Here is an 18,686-nt window from a genome sequence, read left to right on the forward strand (position 1 = left end):
TTTTGGCCTGAGACCATTCATTTAAAAACACATAACCTCGGGGCACCTGGGTGGCTCAGTGGGTTAAGCGTCTGAGTCTTGATTTCGGCTCAGGTCATGATCTCGGGCTCGTGAGCTTGAGCCCCACTCAAGGGATTCTCTCTCCCTCTGCCTCTGCCCCTCCCCATCCCATATTATAAATAATAAATAAAAATAAAAACACATCTGCTCGAGTTCAGTGAAGGCCCACAGCTACCCACTCACCCGGACTAAACATCCCATGTCTTCTCTCTGCCTTAATCCTCACACCCTGTCCATTCTGTCTCAGATGCCTCAGCTCTGGCTCCTTCTCTGGATTGCCCCTGGTTTAGGCTGGGCCTTTAGCAACCCTTACCTGGATTATCGCCTTGAAGCCGTTCTAATGCTGACTTTTAGGGTGATATTTTAGAAGAAGAGATAGGCTGCCTCGTGCCTGTTCCAAATACATCCATTGCTTCCGAGTACCGAAAGGAAAAACCTACACTCTCAACCAGGCTGAAAACTGTGTGGTCCCCGCCCCCCTCTGGCATAGAGTGCTGACCCCCGCACCCAGAATCCGTGGTCAGGTCTCCTCCCCACCCCAGACTGATGAGTGTCCAAGGAGAGGTGGAAGTTGGGGGCCGGGGTTAGAAGGGACCAGAGAACAAGTTCTGCTCCCCCACCCGAACCAAAACTGAGTCCAAATCCCAGCTCTGTTACCACAGCTGTGTGGTCTCAGTCAAGTGCCTTCCCCTTTCAGTTTAGAGACTTTGTTCCTTCATTCGGCTTCTCTTCTGTCAGAGGAGAATGTATGGGAAGTGGCCCACGCTCCGGATTTCATTAGCTGTCCCTTAGCCCCTCACCCTGTCTCACTGCGACAACAGGCCCCCAAGCCCGGCTCTGGTTTGATGGATGTGCCCAGAGCAAGTCACACGTTCTCTGGGTGGGGGGGGGGGGTGTGTATGGCAAGAACAGAGGGGACCCCTGAACTATGGCAGCCCTTCCAACCTTACTCCTTTTCTTCTCCCCTCCCCCTCCACATTTCCACAGTTTATGTCGAGAGTGTGAAAGTTAAAACAAATACACTCATCCTGACACCGTGTACCAGAGAGAACCTCAACCCATTCCAAAAAAAGCCAAAGCAGGCACACATTGAGGATTTTTAAATCCAAGGTCCACTGCCCTCCCCCCTCACCCTTTCCACCCGGAGCAACACAGCACCTGACTGACCAGCACATGTTCTACTTGCACATATTTTGAGAAACAGAGTTTCGAACAGACCAAATTCCAAAGTTATTTTTCAACTTCTTTGCCCACAGGAACCAGGCCCTCGGTGGCCTGACCAGCATCCTCTCCCAGACCCGGGTGCCAACTCCCTGGCAGGAAGATGGTTCAGATTGGTTTTGCTCCTGTTGGGGCATTCTCTGCTGGAGGACTGTTGTCTCCTTAGAAACCCCCTCCTCCGGCCCAGGTTTGGTGGGTCCTTACTGCCAGGGCGCTCAGGCTAGGCCTAGGGGAGTCCGGAGTTCTAGCCCTGGGCTGTGCTCTGGGGACGGTATGTGCAGGGCCCAAAGCAGCTGTGGGTCCAGAGGACCGTGGCCACCTTTCAGAAGCAGGGAAGATGGGTGTGTGGGTGCTCAAGTCTGGTCTGATGAAGGAATAATGGGCCCCATTCTCAAGCCTATCTCAGTCTAGTCCGGGACACACAGGAGCACTGCTCACCACTGGGCTTGGGGCAGCCCCCCACAGACCTGGACCCCCAGTCTGGGTTGGAGGATATGGCGGGCATAGGGCAAAGGGGAGGAGTATGGGCCTAGTGGCCCCACATCTCGTCTTGGGAAAGGTGCGAGGCATGTACCTGGTTTGTAAATCCAGAGACCTGCTTCCCTGGATGAGTAAAAGTCAGAGCTTGAGAAGCAGGGAAACACGGGCCCAACAATGGTGGCAGAGGGAGAGGGAGGTGGACGGGAGGTGTCAGTCCTCACCTCACCAACTTTGGGCCCTCCGACCCCAACCTCTCCATCCAGAGAGAGGTAAAAATGGTCTTTTTCAATTTAGCCATTGAATAGCTGATGGGGACACCTGGGTTGCCAGGGCCAAAAAGGCCAAGAATACTTATAACCTCCAAATTTCCGGAATCTTCTGAATAAAGGGTGGTTTAGGGGATGTATGCATATGTGTTTATAATAAACCAGAGAAGGGAAAGACTGCTGAGCCAGCCAGGGAGCTAGGTGTCAAAGATAAACACAGCCAGACATTAAAGGGGTGAAAACAGATTTTATTCAGTAACCACTGCCAGTGGGGGGAAGAGCTGAGCTTGGTTCGATTCCCGCAGAGGTGACGGGGCATCTCAAGGAAGGAGGGAGGGGCAAGCGGGGGCTCCCGTAGTCAGAGAAGTGATAAATGACAAAGGATTGGCCAGTGTAAATGCAATTAGGCCAGGGGTGCCTTCTAGCTGGTGATGATCAAAGTCTGGATTCTATCCTCCCACAGAGACCGGGAGACAGGCCCTATCCTTCCTGATGATCACATTTCAAAGGAATGGCTTTCAGGTCCTTGAGAAAGACACTCCTGAGTTGTAGGAGATACGTGTATACCTCAAAGGGACAGAGGAAGGAGTCATCATCATAAACCCTTTTAGGGAAATGTTCTCAGAAAGGTAAATCAGGGGCCTATCAGGAGGTGTTTGGCAGAACGAACACTAAATTCTCTCCAACAAGCCCTATGCTTCTAGAAGCTGTGCTAGAGTCTGGTGCAGGGGGTTAAATGGATTTGTTATACGCTGGGTTCTGCAATTCTCACGGGCACTTCACATCCCCTCCTTGAGATCAGGGTGAGGGCCTGATCCCCCTGAAGCTGGAGTGGGTGTTCACGGCGGAAGGAGGCCAACCTGCCTCCCTGCTTCCGATGGTGTGTGTCTGAGACGGATGGTGTGGGGCCCCCCCACTCTGCAGCAGAAGAAAGACAAGTCGTGGGAGCAATGGTGGGTGCCCACAGCTCCTGACTGACACCATGGTACAAAATCCTCAGTTTGCAGAAAGGACTCCCTCCATATACACTAGGGTTCTGGAAGCACCTTCAGCAACCCCAGGTAAGCCCAAACCGCCGTCACTTAGCCCCATGATGCCAGGACCCTAAGGATGCTGGGTCCTCCTGGTTCCTAATATGAGGGGCCTCTCGAAATGATGGGGGAGTGGATTATGGGAAAGGTGGGGGTGGAAGAAGAAATCAGAAGGTCGGGCGGGAGCAGGAAGGAGAGGGAATGGGGATGAGAGTTGGCTTCAGAGCCTGTGTGACCAGAACCAAGGTGGTGAAATTCTTCCAGCATCCTCCAGAGGGCGCCTGGGTCTCTCGAAAGGACCAATTCAGGCACATCCTGAACCCACCGCGCAGATGGCTGCACCCACCGTCCACTCCGAGTAGAGGCCCCCAAGAATCTGGCCGTGGCGGGGGCACGGCCCCGCAGTGATAAGTGACGATGTAGACACTGTCCTGCCCACATTCCAGCAGACCACCAGTGCACTCAACCACTGGCCCCCTACACTTTTCAGAGAACACTAGGTCAGGAAACCCCTTCTCGGGGAGACCCAGGTGTCCTCCACCACTCCTAGCAGCTGCCCAGGTGGGCTGGGGGAGAGTGGTCAGGCCCCCTCTGCCTCATCCCCGCCAAGTAACTGCCTGCCAAGGACAGCTGGTCCAGGACCCCCCTCCCCCCAACAGAGCCATCAGAAGAGAACCTTCCCCGTCTCCACTAACACCCCTCCCGCTTCCTCCCGCTTCTGCAGCCCCTAGAACTATGACACACTGGAGCGGGGCCCATGACAGTGCCTCATGGGGCTAGGATCCGAGGGGCTGAGGGAATGTGCTATCGACCCCTCACAGATAACATTCTGGATACCTGGACCCTGAACTTCTAGATCTTTCCCAGTACACCCTGTCAAGGATTGACTGTGCCCGCCACTGTGTTTCCCCCCTCCCGATGCATGACAGATGTGGGGGTCAGCCATTAGCCTAGGGCCAGGTCTCCCTACACTGGCGAGGAGCTCAGGGGAGTGTGAGAATCCTAAATTCCAACCAGCCTTCTCCGGTCATAATGAAGTTATATTTTGTGAAGGCTGGAAGACAGAACATAGTTTAAGCTGTTAGCTCGGTTTGTCATCTTTCAGTATTTAGCATAGGATATATGGGCCCATGTTTTACTCCTGTCCTGGGCCCTCCCAATGTTAAGGGCAGGCCTCAGAAGATCCCTTGCGTAGTGCTCCTGAAGGGTATGGCGGGGAGGGTCCCCCTGTGGCCTCCTGGGAGGGATGAGACTGGGGACGAGAAGGAAGCTGGGCCAGGGCCAGCTTGGCTGGTGCGGGAAGCCAACTCAGCAAGGACCCCTGGAGAGAGCCAGCGAAGGCGGGAGGCAGGGAAGGCAGGTCCCGTTGGCCCTCTCTTGCTTCTCTGTCATTAGCAAGGCATTCAGGCACAGGGTAGCCTCCCCCCTCCTAGCTGGGCCACCAGAGGCCACCACACTTCCCTTCTGCTGCCTGCCAGGCAGGGTGGGCAGGGGAGAGCACCGGACTAAGAGCCAGGGGGTCTGAGTTCAGGGCCTGGCTCTGCAGTTTCTCCCCGTTTTTCCCTTTGCAGAGTGGCCATAATCCTAAGAGTTCAGCTCCTCCTTGGGTTTTCCTCTCCTTTGTCAAAGGAGAACTTGGGTCGCAGCGTTGTGCCAGCAGGGGAGCACCAGGCAACGGTGGCCAGTGTCGCCCCTGGCTCCGCTGCCCCCGCACTGGAGCCCCCCACCCCACCCCCTGGCAGCGGCAGGTCCTCCCTGAGACGGGGAAGCAGAGTTCCAAGTGTGGCTGTGCGGACGCCAGTTGCTGCCCTAAGCTTCCCAATACTTTTGCCAAGAAAAGATACAAAGCATCTCCCCCAAATGGTGAGGGGGCTCACACATGGGTCAAGGGAGAGGGGGCAGCACCCCTCAACTCTGTGGCGCCCTCACCACCCGTCTCTGAGACAGAACACAGCATCCTTCTGCCCGTGAGCTGTCGGATCCCCTCCCTAGTTAGGGGGCCCCGGGCCGCGGAGCTCCTGCCGCCCCCCGACACACACACACACGCCCCGGGACACCTGGCTAAAACCCGCCAGACAGTCCTCAAGGCCAGCAAGTCCCGGCGGACCAAGGTGAAGGTCGACGGGGCAGAAATGGGCAGATGCTCCCGGGCATCACCTTCAGCGCGCGCGCGGGCACCCCCACCGGGTGGCCGGGGCCGGCGCGGGACCGGGGCGCGTGCGGACGGCCGGCGTCGCGGGAGCCCGGGGCCCAGAGCCGCGCCGCCCAGCCCGGCGATCGGCTGCAGCCGGCCCGGTGGCCGCGGGGCGGAGCCCGAGGACCGGAGACGCCCGAGCGCGGAGGGAGCGGGCGCGCCGCGTCCTCGGTCGCCTCTGCCCGTTGCCCCGGTTGCCCCGGAGCCGGGCTGCAGGGCTGCGGGGCTGCCGCGCTCGGGCCGCGCGGGGTGGCGGGGCGGCAGTCCTCGGACCCGGTGGCCCGCGGCGGGGAAGCCCGGCTGCGACGCGGGACCGAGGGCGCGGGGAGCCCCGGCTCCGGGGCGGGACCGAGGGGGCCGGAGTCTCTGCGCACACGAAGGCGGCTCCCCTCCCCATCACCGGCACCCGGGGACCGCGCCCCCGGCCGGCACCCCCTGCAGAGAGAGCAGGCCCACGGCACCGCAATCCTCTAACGGCCTCCCCCAACACAACACCCTCTACCCCTCGCCCCCTCCTCCATCTCAATGGCTTCTGGGTGTGTCCGGGGATGACTATCTGAAAAAGAGTGTCCTGGCTGAGGGGAGGATGGAAAAGGGGAAGCATGCGGCCGAAGAGCCACAGGGGGTGAGAACAAGAGGTGTGGGTGCGGGGATGTCTGAAGGCAGAATAATTTAGGGCCCCGTGTCTGGAGAGGAGGTGGTGACCAAGTTCTCTTTCTAGGTTGTGAGTGTCTCCTTGTATTTCTTTTCTTTCCTTTCCTTTTCTTTCTTTCTTCTTCTTTTTTTTCTTTACTATTACAAATGTTTATTTGACAAAAAAGTTCAACAGAAAATGCACGTAACCTGATTTTTATATTGTATTAAAACAGGTGTTATGGAGAGGGGACATGTGGAAGCAGTTGATTTTTCTGCTGAACACACTCATTGTTTACATTCGGTCCAAGGCTTCTAAAATGATGAGACTATTTCCTCGTATTATCACCCCATTATTCTGTTGCCCACTAGCTGCCATCTCCACACGTTCATCTAGCACAAGATTCATAAGGGTATGGAATCCCTGCCACCATTTAATTTCAATGATAATTTCTTGTCCATAAATTTTTTCAACTCGGGGTGGGGGAGCTTTGCTCATGGTGTCTACTTTGCTCATGGTGTCAAAGATGCCGCCAAATGGAATTCGTGGCATCCTTCATGCTCTCCTTGTATTTCTTTAAAAGGACGACATAGGGACGCCTGGGTGGCTCAGTGGGTTGAGCATCTGACTCTTGATTTCGGCTCAGGGCATGATCTCAGGTTTGTGGGATCAAGTCCGGATGGGGGCCGGGGTTGGGCTCCATGTGGGGCTCCACCCTGAGCAGGGAGTCTGTTTGAGATTCTCTCCCTCCCTCTGCCCCTCCCCCTGCTCCCACTCCCACACTCTAAATAAATAAATGCATACATACATTAAAAAATCTTTTTAAAAAGACAACATAGCACAAGATTTTTGTTTTACCCCTCCTCACCCCTGTTAAAAATAATGCATGTTCATTGTTGGACAATTAGAAAATAACAAAAAGAGAAAAGCAAAAATACAAATAGCTCACAATCTCATATCCCAGGGAGGGTCTTTCTCTTTTTCTTTCTTTCTTTCAAGATTTTATTTAATTATTTGACAGAGAGAGAGAGTACAGCCAGGGGGAGGGGCAGAGGGAGAAGCAGATTTCCCCACTGAGCAGGGAGCCCTACATGGGGCTCCATGCCAGGAGCCTGGTATCATGACCCCAGCCAAAGGCAGACGCTTAACCTACTGAGACACCCAGGTGCCCCATCTTTTTTTTCTTTTAAAAGATTTTATTTTTAAGTAATCTCTGTACCCAACGGGGGCTCGAACTCACAACCCCGACATCAAGAGTCATAGGCTCCACAGACTGAGCCAGGCAGGCATCCCCAGGGACTTTCAGTCATTAACATTTTCTTCTATAAATGTTACATGATCACACCATACATGGTTTTGCATCCTAGTCTTCAAAAACATGATTTTTAAAGTATATGGAATATTCCATTGGAGAATAAGAGGCTTAGATTGATAAACTTTAAAATATATCATAATAATATAGTAATGAAAATCCTTGAATCTTTATCCTCATCTGACTTCTTAGGCTAAATTACTAAAAATGGAATTATTAGATCTAATGCAGTGGTTTCAAGCCTGGCTGCACATTCCACTGCTCTGAGAAGTTTTACAAAAGGCCTTGGGTGGGGTCTGGCCCTGGTTTTGTTTGTTTGTTTGTTTTGTTTTGTTTCGTTTTGTTTTTTAAGTAAGCTCACCACAGAAGGTGGGGCTTGAACTCACCACCCAGAGATCAAGAGTCACACCGGGGCGCCTGGGTGGATCAGTCATTAAGCGTCTGCCTTCGGCACAGGTCATGGTCCCAGGGTCCTGGGATCGAGCCCCGCATCAGGCTCCCTGCTCCACGGGAAGCCTGCTTCTCCCTCTCCCACTCCCCCTGCTTGTGTTCCCCCTCTCGCTGTGTCTCTCTCTGTCAAATAAATAAAATCTTAAAAAAAAAAAAAAAAAGAGTCACATGGTCTACTGACAGCCAGCCAGGCACGCCTGGGTCTTGTTATTTTTGAAAATGTTCCTCAGGTGATTCTCACGCGCAGTCCTGGTTTGCAACCCCTGGTTTAAGGGTAGGAACATTTTATCTCCATTTATTTTTATTCTGAAAGTAACATAACCTCCTAGAAAAATATTCAAACAAAAAGGAAGGTATAAAAGACCTCAGACATGATAAACATCCTGCCCCCACATTCTCTCCTACTCCTGGGGGTCCCCATTAGTTGTTTGGTGTTGGTGGCCCTGCCTTTTTCTGTGTGTGTATGTGTATAAATACATGTATATGTTCAAAACCAAATACGTATGTGATGGAGACATGGCATATCAGGCAAACAACAGCGCCCCCCATACAAATAAACAAATAAAATAATACATACTCATTATAAAAACAAATCAAATAATATCATAGTACAATAGTGTACCCCAAAAGAAATAGATTCTGGCAGATGGCAACCTGAGCCTAATACCATTGAAACTAAACCACAATTCCAACCATTATCAGAATTGCATTTTGGGTTTTGTGAGAAGACAGAACGAAGGGGCACCACAAATTTTTTGGGGAGAGCAGCAAAGAGCAAACTGCACTACTTCCGGCAAAAGCACTCGCTCAGCTAGTGCTATAAACAATGTTTTTGTCCCCTCTCACCAAAATTCATATGTTGAGACCCAATCCCCACTGTGATGGGATTAGGAAGTGGGGGGACGCCTGGCTGGCTCAGTTGATAGAGCATGCAACTCTTGAGTTTGAGCCTCATGTTGGGTGGAGAGATTACTTAAAAAAAAAAAAAAAAAAAGAAGTGAAGCCTTTGAGAGGTAATTAGGTGATGAGGGTGGAGTCCTCATAAATGGGATTAGTGCCCTTATACAAGCAATCCCAGAGAGTTGGCTTGCCCCATCCCCCAATGTGAGAACACAGCAAGAAGATGGCCGTCTATGAACGCAGAAGTGGGCTCTCACCAGACACCGAGTCTGCTGCTGCATTGATCCTGCACTTCCCAGCCTCCAGAACTTTCTGTGGTTGATAAGCCAGCCACCCAGTCTATGGTACTCTGTTACGGCACCTGAAGGACTGAGCTGGGGTGGTGGCACTGATGTCCCTATCCACCAACCCCATCCACACCTTGCTTCCGTCTCAGCCCCTAGACTCCGCCTTCACTGATTGGACCAGCCTCCCTCTGGAACCCTCTGCTTGCTAGTCCCTCTCTTTCCTACTGGCCTCCAACCTTGGATCTTCCCACAGTCTGCTCCTGCATGTGGAGCACTACTGTATGATAATTATACCTCAATTAATATTGTTGAAATAAATTCATTTGAGAGAGAAAAAGTATGTGCGTATATTCAATCTGTGGTCTTTACCTGAAAACCACTCCATACACATTTTTAAAGTAACTTTATAATTTCTATTGTTATTTATTCATTCATTTGTTCCTGGGTGGGACACTAAGTTGTTGCTATTAAAACCAATACTGCAGTAAATATCCGTTCCTCTTTTGTGCTTTTATATGGGATAGTTTCAAGACTGGGGTGCCAGAGTCAAAGGGCATTTCTCTCCATGAGTGAGTGAAAGCAGGGGGTGAAGCTCCAAAGCCTGAGGGACCTGGTAGGAGTGAATGCTGCTCAGGACAAGAGCAAAACTCTCCATTGTCACCCCTCACCCTCCAACCCTCCAACCCCCAGCCTTGGAGAAATCAAGCCTCTTCCTTCCCTATTGCCTGCCAGCCTTACCCTACTCAGGCTCAGAGGTTTTAGTAACGCCAACAATTAGTACATTGCTGCAATTAAAGTAACATTCATAAAGTTTTAGTAATGCCTGAAAGTGCTCCTGTGGAATATAAAATTTTACATCAGTATGACCACAGCAAGGAAAAATGAATGCACTAAATGGAAAGAAATTATCTAAAAGGCAACATTTATCATGGTCTTCGGTGGCAGGAACGTGAATGAGTATTTTCTCCTTTTTGCATTTCCACATTTTTCTATGCATTAAGAGGATCAGGTTATTTTTTAAATCATGGCATCAATGAAAAGTTGATGAGCAACTTTATTGTTCAGAGGCTTCAAGTGATTACCAACCAAAGCCACAGATCAACACTGGCATCACTAAGAATGGGACAACCTGACATTATGTGCCTTCTGGGGACATGCAATGTGAAGTATTTAGCACCACCACTTTGCACCACTGAAATGTCCTTATCCAGTAGAAGAGTCAAAGTTGAATCTAATCAAGCCTTTAGACCTAACTTCGTGTTCACAGGAAATACAGAGGCTAAAGGAACAAGTTCAATACCATCACAAAGGCACAAAACAGCCAAACCGGGAATATGGGACATTGTATAGGATAACTGGCCTGGTTTCTTCAACAAGATAATAGCATGAAGAAGGGTGAGAGCAAGTAATACTCTAGATTAAAAGTGTGTGGACTTGAACAAAATGTAAAAAAAAAAAAAGAACTTAAAAAAATTTTGAAAAACTAAAGGAAGCTTAGAGGCTGAGGGGGAAAAAAAGTGTGTGGACTTGGGGTGCCTGGCTGACTCCCTAGTGCAACACAAGACTCTTGATCTCGGGGTTGTGAATTTGAGCCCCATGTTGGTGTAGATGTTACTTAAATAAATAAATATATACATAAATAAACAAACTTAAAAAAAAAGGATATCCCTCACCTCCAAATAAATTCTTAAATAAAATAAAAGCGTGCGGACTTGGTGCATCTGGGTGGCTCAGTCGGTTAAGTGTCTGTCTTCGGCTCAGGTCATGATCCCAGGGTCCTGGGATCAGGCCCTGGGTCAGGATCCCTGCTCAGCGGGGATTCTTCTCCCTCTCCCTCTGCTCGCCCCGCCTCAATTGCGCTCTCTCTCTCACTCACTGGTCAAGTGTGTGGACTTGACCAGATCCAGATTCAAATGAGCCAACTGTAAAAAGAGATTCTTGGAACACTTGGAAAATCTGGAAAGAAATGGACTAGGTGTTAGATGACACAGATAATTACTATTATTTTTTTTTAGGCATCATAATGGCACTGTGGTTTTGAAAAAAAAAATCCGTATGTTAGAAATGTAGAGTTAGGCGTGCCTGGGTGGCTCTGTTGGTTGGGCGACTGCCTTCTGCTCAGGTCGTGATCCTGGAGTCCCAGGATCGAGTCCCGCCTCGGGCTCCCTGCTCAGCAGGGAGTCTGCTTCTCCCTCTGACCCTCCCCCCTCTCATGCGCTCTCTCTCTCTCATTCTCTCTCTCAAATAAATAAATAAAATCTTAAAAAAAAAATGTAGAGTTGAAGAGATGTGAATTCTGGACTTCAAAACAATAATAACAGAAAGAATAGATTAGGCAAGTATGCCAAAAGCTTGATAATTGCTAATTTTGAGGGACGAGAATATGGGGTTTCATTATACGCCCTCTCTACATTTTCCGTTTTATATTTTCATAGTAAAAATTAATAATTTACAAAACAGGTGAAGATCACAAATAGTTGGTGGGTATCTTGGGATAAAATTTCCAGGGACAGCATCCCGCATGATGCAAAAATGGCTTATTTTCAAGTAGCTCAGATGAAAGTGCTCAAACAGTCCCAGCAGTGAAAACAAGAATAATGATACCAAAGGAGCAATTTGGATCAAATAGTTTCATAAAATGGGAGAGTGACAAAGCAGTATTTCTAAATGTCTATGATATATTGTATTATCCCATATAATGCTTTTCAATATAAAAGTGTAGTAAAACTAACAATAGAAATTATGAAGCTACGTTTAAAATGCGTATGGAATGGTTTTCAGGTAAAGACTACGGATTGAGCACAGGTACGTAATTTTTCTCCCTGCGAAAGCACCTCTAAATGAAGTGAAATGCATTTAATTGGAGTATAATTATCATATCTAAAATTTACTCTTTTTAGAGTGCAGTTCTATTATTTTTGACAAATGCATACAACCGTGAAACCGCCACCACGATCACCTCCCAGAATTCTCTGTGTCTTTGTGTTGTCAACTCATCCCCCCACCCCCAGCCCCCAACAATCACTGATAGTTTTGCCTGGTCCCGAATGGCATATACGTGGAATAATACAACACATAGCCCTTTGAGCCTGGCTTCTTTCACTTAACCATAATGCATTTGAAATCCACGTGGTTGTATGTATCCACAATTCATTTCTTTGTGTAACTGGGGTGTTTTCCCTTGTGTGGATGTATCATCATTTATCTATTCACTAGTTGAAGGGCATTTGGGTTATTTCCAGTTCTTGGTAATTATGAATGAAGCCACAATAGACATCCTTGTATAGATTTTTGTGTGAACTTGAGTTTTCCCTTCACTTGGATTAATATTGAAGAGTGGAGGGGCGCCTGGGTGGCTCAGTTGGTTAAGCATCTGACTCTTGATTTTGGCTGGGGTCATAATCTTGGGGTCATAAGATTGAGCCTTGTGTCTCCTTCGTGCTGGGCATGGAGTCTGAGATTCTCTCTTTTCCTCTTCCTCTGCCCCTCCCCACACCTCTCTCTCTCTATAAATATATATATATATATAGAGAGAGAGAGAGAGAGAGAGAGAGGAGTGAAATTGCTGAACCTTATGCTAGGTGTATGCTTAACTTTACAAAAAATTGTTGAGTGTATGTTTAACTTTATTAGAAACTGCCAAACCATTTCCCAGAGTGGCTGCACCATTTTGCATTCCCACTAAGAATATGTGAGATCTCTAACTGTTCCACATCTTCATCAACAGTTGTTATTGTCAAGAATTTGGTTTTTATGTTTTTAGCTATTTTTTAAAAATATTATTTATTTATTTGTCAGAGAGCACAAGCAGGGAAAGCGGCAGGCAGAGGGAGAAACAGTCCCTCTGCCCTTCCCCCCTGCTTGTGTACTTGCTCTCTATCTCTCTCTCTCACAAAAATAAATAAAATATTTTTAAATTTATTTTTTATTTTTTTAAAAGATTTTATTTATTTATTTGAGAGAGAGAGAGAGCATGAGAGGGGGGAGGGTCAGAGGGAGAAGCAGATTCCCCGCAGAGCAGGGAGCCTGATGTGGGGCTCGATCCCAGGACCCTGGGATCATGACCCGAGCTGAAGGCAGGCGCTTAACTGACTGAGCCACCCAGGCATCCCCAGTGTAAGTTTTTAAGTTTGATGAGATCCAGTTTTTTCTCTGACAAATCACGCTTTTGGTGTGGTATTTAGTAGATTTCTGCCTATCCTAAAATAAAAAATATTGTCTCCTGTGTTTTCTTCTAGATGTTTTTATAGTTTTACACTTATGTCTGTGATCTGTTCTGAACTAATCTTTATAGTAAATGCTCTTTAGAGGGATTAAAAATAAGGAAAAAATTAATCTTACTGTCATTTGAATTTTTACCATTTCCACCACACTCCATTTCTTTAGCTGGAGCCAAATTTCTGTCTATCACATCCAAAGGGTTGTTTTTATTTTTTTTATTTTTTTTTAAAGATTTTGTTTATTTATCAGAGAGAGAAAGAGAGAGCACACACAAGCAGGGGGAGCAGCCGGCAGAGGGAGAAGCAGGCTCCCGCTGAGCAAGGAGCCCGATGTGGGACTCGATCCCAGGACCCCGGGATCATGACCTGAGCCGAAGGCAGACGCTTAACGGGCTGAACCACCCAGGTGTCCCTAAAGGGTTGTTTTTAAAAGACATTTACAGACAGTAAAAGACGAGCATAGTGATCAAGACGGGAGACAGGATCCATGACATTTTGGAAGCTGAAAACCAACAGTGAGTGATATCTGACCCAAGAAGGCTGCCTGAGGACCTGGCAGTGGAAAAAGCCTAGGGTGACCCTGATTTTTACATGGGTCCCCAAAAGCTCTGGCATGGAAGTTGCCAGGTACTTCTGGAAATGGGGGAGAAGGTGAGGTTGGAAAAAATAGGGAGGGAGGATGATTTAAGAGACTGTTTAAGAAATAGGTGCATCCTCCGGGCCCCTGGGTGGCTCGGTGCATTAAGCATCTGCCTTTGGCTCCTTTCGTGGTCCCGGACCAAGATCAAGCCCCCCATCGGGCTCCCTGCTCAGCGGGGAGTCTGCTTCTCTCTCTGCCTCTTCCCCCCTGCTTGTGTACTTGCTCTCTTTCGCCCTCTCTCACAAAAATAAATAAAATACTTTTTAATTTATTTTTTATTTTTTTAAAAGATTTTATATATTTATTTGAGAGAGAGAGCATGAGAGCGGGGAGGGTCAGAGAGAGAAGCAGATTCCCCGCCGAGCAGGGAGCCTGAGGCGGGACTTGATCCCGGGACTCCAGGATCACGACCTGAGCCGAAGGCGGTTGCCCAACCGAGTCACCCAGGCGCCCCCAAAATAAATAAAATCTTAAAAAAAAAAAAAAAAGGGAAAGAAACAGGTACATCCTCAGGTTCTCTTCACACTCTACACAGCTGAAGAAACTTTCCCTTCCAATTCCCCAAAGAAAACTGGGGGCTTACTGTGTGGAGAGATCAGAATAAATGGTCTCTGAGCTGCAAGATGCAAGATGTAGCTGAGGGCAGGACCACCCTTCAAGAACCAGGAGGATAAGCGACGTCTACGTGTTAAGTTTTAAAACTGCCTTCCCAAACCTCTTCTTCCACTTAGTGCCCAGGCTCTGGCCATGAGGCTTAAGCCCTATGGGCGAAGGGTCAAACGGTCCTTCTTAGAGAGTCCAACTAGCTCATGAGGAAAGACCCAAAAGGGTTCCCCACAAAAGGTCCAGCCTGACCTCTACACGAGTCCGCTGTGATAAGCCCACTCATGAACTCAGCTCTTCCAGTACATTTTTAGTGCCCTGTTCTCAAACAGAAGCAGACAAAAGGGTCACTCAGTCTGCAAACCTGGTAGCAAGTCTTTCCCAGGCTTTAGCCCATCCCCAAATGTGGACTTTTGACCCTCTCATGTTGGAGCAGGCCAAAAACTTTCAGAAGAGATTTCTTCAGCGAAGATAAAATAGATTCGTCTCAAAGTACATCATCACAAAACACACAGGCTAGTGATCCAGAAAAGACCCTACAAGCTTCCTGAGAGAGAGGGAAAAAAGAGTTCACAGATGAAAGATCAAAAGTCAGAAAGTCTTCGGACCCCTCAAGAGTAACACTGGAAGTTAGAAGGCAATGAACCATAATTTCTCCGAGGGAAAGTTATTTCTTAGAATTTTGTACCCAGGAAAACGCGTAGTTTCCTGTGAACTGAATGAAAAAAATTTGAAATGTGCAAATTCTGAAAATACTTACCTGCCACATAAGCTTTCTCAGGAAGCTACCGGAGCATATACTCTACCGAAACAAGGGCAGAAGCCAAGAAAGAAAAGACACGGGACAGAGGAATCAGGACTCCAACTCAAGAGAAAAGCTACAGGACTCGCTAGGGTGACGATGGGCTGCAGTGTGGACAGCAGTAGGCCCAGATCAGAGCAGGAGGGAAGATTTGGTTCAGGAAAGATACTTCTAGCAGATGAAATGGACAAAAATATCTGATGTGTCCAAAAGTATTAAGAAGCAATTTAGATAATTGGCAAAGAGTTTGGGATTGGAGTAGTGATATATATATTAATAGAACAGGCAAACAAAAACAACTACTAACTTCAAAGGAAAAAAAAATTGGGATGCCTGGGTAGCTCAGTCGTTGAGCGTCTGCCTTCAGCTCAGGTCATGATACCAGGGTCCTGGGATCGAGCCACCGCATCGGGCTCCTTGCTCCACGGGAAGCCTGCTTCTCTCTCTCCCTCTTGCTGTGTCTCTCTCTGTCAAATAAATAAATAAAATCTTTAAAAAAAAAAAGGGAAAAAATTGTTTTGGGGCGCCTGGCTGGCTCAGTTGGTTAAGCATCTGCCTTTGGCTCAGGTCATGGTCTCGGGGTCCTGGGATCGAGCCCACATCGGGCTCCTGCTCAGTGGGGAGTCTGCTTCTCCCTTTCCCTCTGCCTCTCTCCACTGTTGTTGCTCTTTCTCACTCTCTCTCAAATGAATAAATAAAATCTTTATATTAAATAAATAAATAAATAGATACTGTCTCCAAATTGGAAAATGAATAAATAGCTATATAAACATGTTATTTTGGGGCGCCTGGGTGGCTCAGTCGGTTAAGCGGCTGCCTTCGGCTCAGGTCATGATCCCGGGGTCCTGGGATCGAGTTCCGCATCGGGCTCCCTGCTCAGCAGAGAGCCTGCTTCTCCCTTTCCCTCTGCCTGCCACTCTGCCTACTTGTGCTATCTCTCTGTCAAATAATGAAATTAAAAAAAAAATCTTTAAACATGTTATTTTGAGCTAAAGGAATTGAGGAAGGTTGCCTCGAGAACAACAAAGCTTTTCACAAGCTTTCCAGAATAGTTGAGCTCTTTAAACTACTGTATGATGAGTTAGAAAGGAAAGCTAAATTTAAAAAAAATAAATGATGAAAAAGATTTATATTTATTGACCAGGAAGCATTTTTATGATTTACTCTTGAATAAGAAAAGCAAATTTCATAGTAATGTCAACTATATGATCCAATATTCATTATTTTAAAGTGAAAAGAAAAAAATCATGACCACATGTATATATTTTCATGTTTCTAGAAGCATAAAGAATGGTATACAAGGATATACACTAAACTCTAAACAGTGGTTGTGTCGGGGGGGATGGAATAGGGTGGGAAGAGAGAGAGATCATTATAATCATCTTTATGCCTTTTGCATTGTTTGGCTTGTTATTATGAACATATACATATATTACCTTTGTAATAAATTTTAATGGCATCGTCTTTGCAACTTGACAATGTGATTCTAAATGTTATTGGTATTCTAGAAGAATAAACACATGAGACCACTTAAGAAAAAAAAAATGGAAACATAGTTTCTCCCCTACCCCCAACAATCAAATGTTTAATTTCCAGGACTTCTGGGTGTGTGTGTGTGTGTGTGTGTGATGTTATCTTGTACCCTGTTTCAGACACTCGCTGCTGTTTAACAAACTACCCGAAACTAAATGGCTTCAAACAACTATTTGCTCGTGGTTCTGTACTCTTGCAGGCTCAGTGGTAGTTCTCTTGGTCTTGCTGGTAGCCCATATAGCTGCATTCAGCTGGCAGGTCAGTCGAGGGGGGGTCAGCCGGGACAGCCAGGCTTCTCTCTGTCCATGCAGCCTAGGGGCCTTTCTGTTCCCTCCATACTTCATCTCGCCAGCGGGGGGTATCTGGACTTCTTAAATGGTGACTCAGGGCTGCCAAGAGCACAAACACAGAACACAAGATTGAAACCCAGAGCTGGCACACTTCTGCCAGAGTGGACTGATTCAAGCAGGTCATAGGCTAGCCCAGGGCCAATGCGAGAGGGGGACTACCAAGGACGCAGACATCAGGAGGTATGGTTCACTGGGGACTGCCCACGTGTCTCACTGCCAGTCAGCCTTCTGGAGGCACTAACTGCACTTCTTGATGCATCTCTTGTTTGCTCAGTTAACTCTTAGGATGTTAGACCTTCCACTGGCAGCAAATGTGCTGCCCGGAGGGATGAGCTGAGAGTTGGTCTTTGGCACGCGAGGACACCTAGATCCTGCCTTTCCCATCATGGGGCCCACACTCTGCTTCCACAGTTCTGCAAGTGTCACTCACGCCCGCTGCTCAGTTGCAGTGACTAAGGGGGAGCACGGTGCTGCTCACTGCTCCAGATGCAGCGCCTACCAGCTACCCTGACTCGTGTTCCAGAGCAGTCTTCTCCATAAATGTGTGTTGTGAGTTTCTTCCTCAGGGAGGCTGATCTTGACTGATTTCCATATTATAGAAATTCTTCAGCATTTCTAGTTTGCACACACTATCCCTGCACCCCTGCATCTTTCCTGTCCTTCCCTGGGATTTGGTGTGAAAAGGGGTGCAGAAGTGTGCTTAATCTACCATGCCAGTGCACCTCCAACGCAGATTTGCCCTAACCTATGCGATCAGTTTCCTGCACAAAGCCCTGGCCATGGGTACTCCGAGGACAGTCAGTTTCTCAGCTCTGTCTGACCCAGCCTTAAATCCTGATCCCTCCTCCCACCCCCCCCCCAAAGCTGACAGACGTGTCTAAGAGGGCGGTGACACTGAGCAGAATATAAACTATTGGGGGTCAAACAAGCAGTAAATGAACTTCTAGTCTAGACACTAGACTAGAGATCTTACCAGCCTGGACAGTCCTCCCTTCCGCTGCCCACAGTGCCTCCCGGCCAGGTTCCCATTCCCTCTGGTGGTCAGGCGGGGACACCAAACCCCGACTTCAACACAGTGCCTCGACGAAGAAAACACATCTTTACATCTAATATCCTATGTCGGATCCCCTCCCTAGTTAGGGGGCCCCGGGCCGCGGAGCTCCTGCCGCCCCCCCCCCCCACACGCCCCGGGACACCTGGCTAAAACCCGCCAGACAGTCCTCAAGGCCAGCAAGTCCCAGCGGACCAAGGTGAAGGTCGACGGGACAGAAATGGGCAGGTGCTCCCGGGCATCACCTTCAGCGCGCGCGGGCACCCCCACCGGGTGGCCGGGGCCGGCGCGGGACCGGGGCGCGTGCGGACGGCCGGCGTCGCGGGAGCCCGGGGCCCAGAGCCGCGCCGCCCAGCCCGGCGATCGGCTGCAGCCGGCCCGGTGGCCGCGGGGCGGAGCCCGAGGACCGGAGACGCCCGAGCGCGGAGGGAGCGGACGCGCCGCGTCCTCGGTCGCCTCTGCCCGTTGCCCCGGTTGCCCCGGTTGCCCCGGAGCCGGGCTGCAGGGCTGCGGGGCTGCCGCGCTCGGGCCGCGCGGGGTGGCGGGGCGGCCGTCCTCGGACCCGGTGGCCCGCGGCGGGGAAGCCCGGCTGCGACGCGGGACCGAGGGCGCGGGGAGCCCCGGCTCCGGGGCGGGACCGAGGGGGCCGGAG

General features: G+C 49.2%; 1 long non-coding RNA gene across 1 annotated transcript; it reads right to left on the reverse strand.

The window, feature by feature from the left end:
• Window positions 1-16,617: 16,617 nt before the first annotated feature.
• On the reverse strand, window positions 16,618-18,415 carry LOC144381018 (uncharacterized). Its single transcript, XR_013445419.1, has 3 exons — window positions 18,280-18,415; window positions 17,957-18,062; window positions 16,618-17,022 (listed from the first exon to the last, which is right to left on the reverse strand). It is a non-coding gene; the product is annotated as an uncharacterized LOC144381018 (long non-coding RNA).
• Window positions 18,416-18,686: the final 271 nt, after the last annotated feature.

This window comes from Halichoerus grypus, chromosome 2 (assembly GCF_964656455.1).
Source record: "Halichoerus grypus chromosome 2, mHalGry1.hap1.1, whole genome shotgun sequence".
In the NCBI taxonomy this organism is placed as follows: domain Eukaryota; kingdom Metazoa; phylum Chordata; class Mammalia; order Carnivora; family Phocidae; genus Halichoerus; species Halichoerus grypus.